We start from the raw sequence: 6,328 nt of genomic DNA, 5'->3' as shown, positions 1-6,328 counted from the left end.
GGGAGCCTAATGCTCTTGGATTTGTTCCTCTGTCTCACTCAGCACACATCACAGAACCCAGTGTGGGCCGGGCTGCGCTGTGCAGGGCAGTCAGCCCTGAAAGCCAAAACTTGCATGTGGCCGGGGAGGTAACAAGGCCTGGCCCCCAGGGGAGATGAGGCCAGGAGGTGCTGCACAGGGTTCCCTCTGCTGCTGAGTGAAGTCAACAACCAGGTGTCACCAATCAACCCACCAGGTCACACAGAGTGAGACAGAGGAGCTGCCGGACACGGGGCAGAGGGTGTTCACGGGGAGCTTCTCTGTTGTAACAAACATGCCCCACGTTGCTCTTCAACAGCCAGACACACCTTTGAGTTGCTGGAAAGCGTATTCTTTAAGGTGCCAGTGCCTTGGGATCCTCTGAGTATCGCCGGCTCCTCCTTCATTGGCCCCTTCATCCCAAGATGCCCATTGAGTGTGTAGAGACCCTCCCTGTGGAGACCCCATGAGCAAGATGGGTGGCTGTCCGTGGTGCCGTACCACATGCCTGTGCCCTTCATGTGTAGGTTTGTGGGGATCCATGTGAGTTTGGGAAGGTGGTAGTCATGTGGAGGCCATATCTCTGTGGAGATGAGAGGCCTCTCTGCCTCCATGTGGGCCTCCAGGTCTCCCCACCATCAGGGACCTGGCTGTTGTCTGGGCTGAGCCAGGCGGGCGACATGCCTCCCTGCCTCCTTATTCCCACCACCTGGGCCCCAGTGCATCCCACAGATGTTAGTGTTTGTGTCTTTCTGATTCACCTCAGACAAATTGGAGGGCCCCTTGTCTCCTAGAAAGTAAGTGCCATTGGTGAGATTGACCTCATAGGACAGACAGACAACAATCCCACCTATTGTACAGGTGTCTGTGTGACATGCAGGCAAGAAGGAGCATGTGGGCCAGCCGGTGTGGCTCAGTGGTTGAGCATCGACCCATGAACCAGGAGGTTGAGGTTTAATTCCCGGGCAGTGCACATGCCTGGGTTGCAGGCTCAATACCCCGTGTGGAGTGTGCAGGAGGCAGCTCATCAAGGATTCACTCTCACCATGGAGGTTTCTATCTCTTTCTCTCTTCCTTCCTCTCTGAAATCAACAAGAACATATTTTTTAAAAAGAAAGGAACAAAGAAAGGCTGGTGTTGGCCAATGAAGGAGAAAGTTCCCTGAAGAAGTGAGGGTGAGAGAGCAGCCTTCCTGGTGAACCTGCTTCCACGGGTTCCATGAAAGAGCCGCTCGGCTGTTCCCGGGGGGAGGGGACCCTGAGGCCAGCTTGCTGGCAGCTGGCTTGCTGGTCGCTGCTGCCTGAGACCCCTTGTCATAACCCTCTGAGCCATTCCCACCCAGGGGCCTGGGCATGAGCCCCTTCTCCAGAACTTCTCCAGGACTCATCAGAACTCCCAGCCTGGCAGGGATTGGGGGCATAGAGCAGTGGAGGTGCCACCTCAGGGTCCCATGTCAGAGCTCACCCCCCTCAGCTGGATGGGGAGTGTGTCCACTGACTCCCAGAGCAGCTGAACCACGGGAGGGGCTGTTTGTGAGAATTTCCCTGATTGAGACACGCCTGCAGATCAGTCCCTGAGATGGCGCAACCCTCTCCCCTATAAATAGGGAGGCGCTGTGGCCTCTGGAAGCCTGTAGCTGGGCCTGCAAGCCTCCTCCTCCTCCTGCCCTTGCCCAGCCTGGCAGCCAGCATGAGGCTCCTCCACATCCTGCTGCTGCCTCTCTGCCTGCTCTTCGCCCAGGTGGGCCCAGGTGAGCTGGGGACCCTTGGGCACTGTGCCCAGGGCCGGGGACCAGGTGAAGGGAGCTGTGAGGACAGCTGCAGACACTGTGCCCTGTCCAGGCCCTCACTTATCAGACAGATATGACGGCTTTACTCCAGTTATGCCTCAGAGTGCCCGTCTGGGAAGTGGGTAGGAAAGTTTCCTCATTCAGTGGATGGAACCTGCTCAGCGCGGATAAGTATTTGTGGAACAGAGCACGTGTGTTCTGATGACAGTGTATAGCGGAGGAACCTCATTTGGGCCAAACTGGATGCTCTGCACAGCTCTCTGGGTGGAAGGAAACCCCACTTAGAGCTCTGCTGGTGCTCCAACGGGGGTTGGGGGGCAATGGCTACCACTGCTGGTGCCGCTAACACACTTAGGAGATTGTAAGATGCTATAGAGAGAGGGTCAGGTGCTGAATTTGACCTGGATTCTCCGGGGAGACAATGCCATTGGAAGCTCTTGTAAGCATTTTTTTCCCACAAGAAAACCTTTTTTTCTTAAAGCACGGCTCCTTCGGACCCACATGAACCCTTTTTCTCCTTTCTGAGGAGGTTAGGACAGCCAGGTTAGAAGGGACACAAGCCAGGCTGCTCAGCCTGCAAGCTCAGGATGAGGGTGGTGAGCAGGGCTGGGGACCCATCAACACCTCCTCATTTCATTACCAAAGCAACATGCTTATAAATACTTCCAGTGGCTTCAACCCATGAACCAGGAAGTCTGTTTGATTTCGGGTCAGGGCACATGCCCAGTTAGTGGGCTAGATCCCCAGTAGGGGCCCTGCAGGGGGCAGCCCATCAATGATTCTCTGTCATCATTGATGTTTCTATCTCTCCCTCTCCCTTCCTCTCTAATATAAATAAAAATATATTTTTTAAAAAGTATGACCTGCAAATTCACATGTAGCTGTGGATAAACAGCCTTCTGGCTTCAAGCAATGATTTTCATCTGTGTGGCTTCACGAATTCCTAAAACATGCCATGCTGACTCTTTAGACAGGGGCACTGACCTCATTTCCCTTCGTCTGTCCCGTAAAACAATCACAACAACCAACACAGCAATAGCTGCCTGCTGTGCATGACTCAAAATGATGCCTATTTTTGGTCAAATTGGGCAAATGTATATGGCACTGTCCATAGGACTCCGTAGCTTTCCCAGGGCAGGGAGAGGAAAGCCAGAGCCTCCTGGACCTGGTCCCAGGTGGTTACCAGAGCAGACAGTGCTGACTGGCACCCAGCAGCCTCTGCTTCCCCTGGTCTGCCTTCCTCTTCCCGCTATTGCACCCCTGCTGCCCTCACCTGTTAGGATGGTCCTTGTGTCCTGGCCCTGTGCATTAAGGTTGTGGTCTGATTCCCAGGCAGGGCACATACCTGAGTGGCAGTTTCCATCCCTGGTTGGGGCACATATGGGTGGTGGCTGATGTCTCTCTCTCTCTCTCCCACTTCCTCTCTCTCTCTCTCTCTCTCTCTCTCTCTCTTTCTCTCTCTTTCTCTCTCCCTCTCTCTCAAATCAATGGAAACATGACCTGGGGTCAGATTTGAAAAACAAAAGTAAAGATGATGTTTGGGGAGAGAGTCCCCCATCTTCTCAAGCTGCTGGCTCTGGAATAAACCTGCTTTGCTCCATCACACCCTGTCCCTTGAGTACTGGCTTTGGAGCAGCAGCAGCTGAACCTGGGTTGGTGTCACCTGGACATTGTTCTGTCGAATGTGAATCCTCTGTGCCTGGAGGTGTGTTCACAAGGGTCATCTCCTTCGCTTTGGGATGTCTTCCCATGTCATTGGCTCAGTGTCAGTAGCAGTCAGATAGACGTGAATGGAATTCACTGATTTAACCGTCTTTAATTGTGCAGCGCAGTGGCATTGAAGGCATTCACATTGTTGCAGCCTTCATCACTGTCCATCTCAAGAACTTTCCATCTTCCAAACTGGGGGGTGGGGGTTACGGGGGACAGAGCAGTGGAGGAGCCAGCTCAGGGCTCCAGGGCAGAGCTCAGTGCGGATTATTTCTTAAACAGATGCGAGTATTTGTAGAACAGTGCACGTGTGTTCTGGTGACAATGAGAAGTGGTAAAACCTTATTTGGGGAAAATTGGGTGCTCTGCACAGCTCTCTGGGCACAAGGAAACCCCACTCACAGCCCTGCTGCTCATCCTCAGCTTTGGTTTGTCCTCAGTGGGCACCAACCTCAGGTAGAGGGCACAGACCTCATACAGAGGGCATAGACCTCAGATAGAGGACACACACCTCTGGCAGCTGGCATAGACCTAAGACAGAGGGCACAGGCCCTTCCATGAGCAGCCCCAGAGGCCAGTGGGGGCGAAGTTCCTGGGAGGCACCGTCTCTGCAGTGCTTTGCAAAGGGCCATTTGTCTTGTGTCACCAAGTCTCCTGCAGTCACATCGGCTGCAAAGTGGACATGTCTTTTTTTTTTCCTCACAGGTGCTGGCCTCCTCATGAGTCTGGGCAAAAAGGTGGAGAAAAAAAAAGAAAGCCAAGAAGACAAATGCGTCCTTATGGGGGGCGTCTGCAGCTTCGTCCGATGCTCAAAACCCTCTCAGAACGTTGGCTACTGCTACCAAGGGAGGGCCAGGTGCTGCATCCGAGGTGAGTCCAATGGGGAGACAAAGCCATAGGAACTACTTGTAAGGGTTGTTTTCCTAAAAGAAAACCGTTTTTAAAGCATGGCTCCTTAGAACCCACATGAACCCTCTGTCTCTTTCTGAGGAGGTTAGGAAAGTCAGGTTTGAAGCCAGATAGGCCAGGCTGCTCAGTCTGCAAGCTCAGGACGAGGGTGGTGAGCAGCGATGGGGCCACGTCACCTGACCCCCCCAACCCCATTTCATTTCCAAACGAACATGCTCACAAGTAGCTCCTGTGTCTTCAACCCATGAACCAGGAAGTCATTACTTGATTCCGTGTCAGGGCACATGCCCGGTTTGTGGGCTAGATCCCCAGGAGGGGCCCTGCAGGAGGCAGCCCATCAATGATTCTCTATCATCATTGATGTTTCTATATTCCTCTCCCTTCCTCTCTGATATAAATAAAAATATATTTTAAAAAAAAGAATGACCTGCAAATTCACATGTAGCTGTGGATAAACAGCCTGTTGGCTTCAAGGAATGATTTTCAACTGGTGTGGCTGCAGGAATTCCTAAAACATGCCATGCTGACTCTTTAGCCAGGGGCACTGACCTCATTTCCCTTTGATTGTCCAGTAAAACAATCACAACAACCAACACAGCAATAGCTGCCTGCTGTGCATGAATCAAAACTATGCCTACTTTTTGAGAGATTGGCCAAATATACATGTTTTGGTGGCTCAGCTTCTTGGAGCCTGATCCAGTGTATCTAAGGTTGTGGTCTGATACCCAGGCTGGGTACATAACTGGGTGGCAGTTCCCATCCCTGGTTGGGGCGCATATGTGCGGTGGCTGATTGATGTTTCTCTCTTTTTTTCTCTAAAATCAATGCAAACATGTCCTGGGTTGAAGATTGAAAAACAAAAATGTAAAGATGATCTCGGGGGTGAGAGCCCCCCATCTCCTCAAGCTGCTGGCTCTTGAATAAACCTGTTTTGCTCCATCACACCCTGTCCCTTGAGTACTGGCTTTCGAACAGCAGCAGCTGAACCTGGGTTGGTGTCCCCAGGACATTGTTCTGTCGAATGTGAAGCCTCTGTGCCTGGAGGTGTGTTCACAAGGGACGTCTTCTTCACATTGGGATGTCTTTCCATGTCATTGGCTCAGTGTCAGTTGTGGTCAGATATACATAATGGAATCCGGTGATTTAACCATCTTTAATTGTGCAGCACAGTGGCACTGAGGGCATTCACATTGTTGCAGCCTTCATCACTGTCCATCTCCAGAACTTTCCATCTTTCAAAGAGCAACTCTGTGCTTATTTAAACAGTCACTGTCCCTAGTCCAGGCCCTGGCCACCACCGTTCCACCTTCTGTCTCTGACTTTGATGACTCCAGGAACGTCATCTATGTGGAATCCTATGGCATTTTTGCTTCTGTGTCTTGCTTATTTCACTCTACATGATTCCTCTTGGTTGATCCGTGTTGCCGCACCAGTCATAACTTCCCTCTTTCCAAAGCTGAATAGTATTTCTAGGCAGATAGAGGAGGCATGGTCACACGGGACCCTGGAGCTCAGTCACAGATCACTTAGCTGACAAGACAGCAGGTCCTTTCACGTGACAACACTCCAATGCACAGCTTCCACGATGGGGTCACTTCTCCTCCAGCACCTGCCCCATCGAGTCACCCTGACGGACTCCCTCCTGGGCCCTGGCTGCTGCCCAGGCTCAGAAACTGCTCTTTGTAAGGGGCCTTTCAGCACAGTGTCTGCATGAGGCCTGTGAGGTTGCTTGGTGTCTGAGTACAGTATATGGGGTGTTATCCAAGGTGTCCCTTCATATAAACTTAACCGTGTAGGTGATCGGACATTAAGTAGTTGTTAGTGAAGAGACTACTGTAGGCAAGCAGGACGGAGGCTAGGCAACATCATCTGACCTTATATTAATATGACTAGTTGCCCAGG

At 52.0% G+C, this 6,328-nt stretch overlaps 1 long non-coding RNA gene across 1 annotated transcript; it reads left to right on the top strand.

The window, feature by feature from the left end:
• The first annotated feature begins 1,672 nt into the window (after window positions 1-1,672).
• Window positions 1,673-5,362, top strand: LOC139004813 (uncharacterized). Its single transcript, XR_011470600.1, has 3 exons — window positions 1,673-1,768; window positions 4,223-4,387; window positions 5,275-5,362. It is a non-coding gene; the product is annotated as an uncharacterized lncRNA (long non-coding RNA).
• Window positions 5,363-6,328: the final 966 nt, after the last annotated feature.

This window comes from Myotis yumanensis, unplaced genomic scaffold (genome assembly GCF_028538775.1).
Source record: "Myotis yumanensis isolate MYYU_CA2020_CCGP unplaced genomic scaffold, mMyoYum1.0.hap1 SCAF_3, whole genome shotgun sequence".
NCBI lineage: Eukaryota > Metazoa > Chordata > Mammalia > Chiroptera > Vespertilionidae > Myotis > Myotis yumanensis.
The sequence above is the reverse complement of the archived record's forward strand: the minus strand, read 5'-3'. Positions and strand labels throughout refer to the sequence as shown.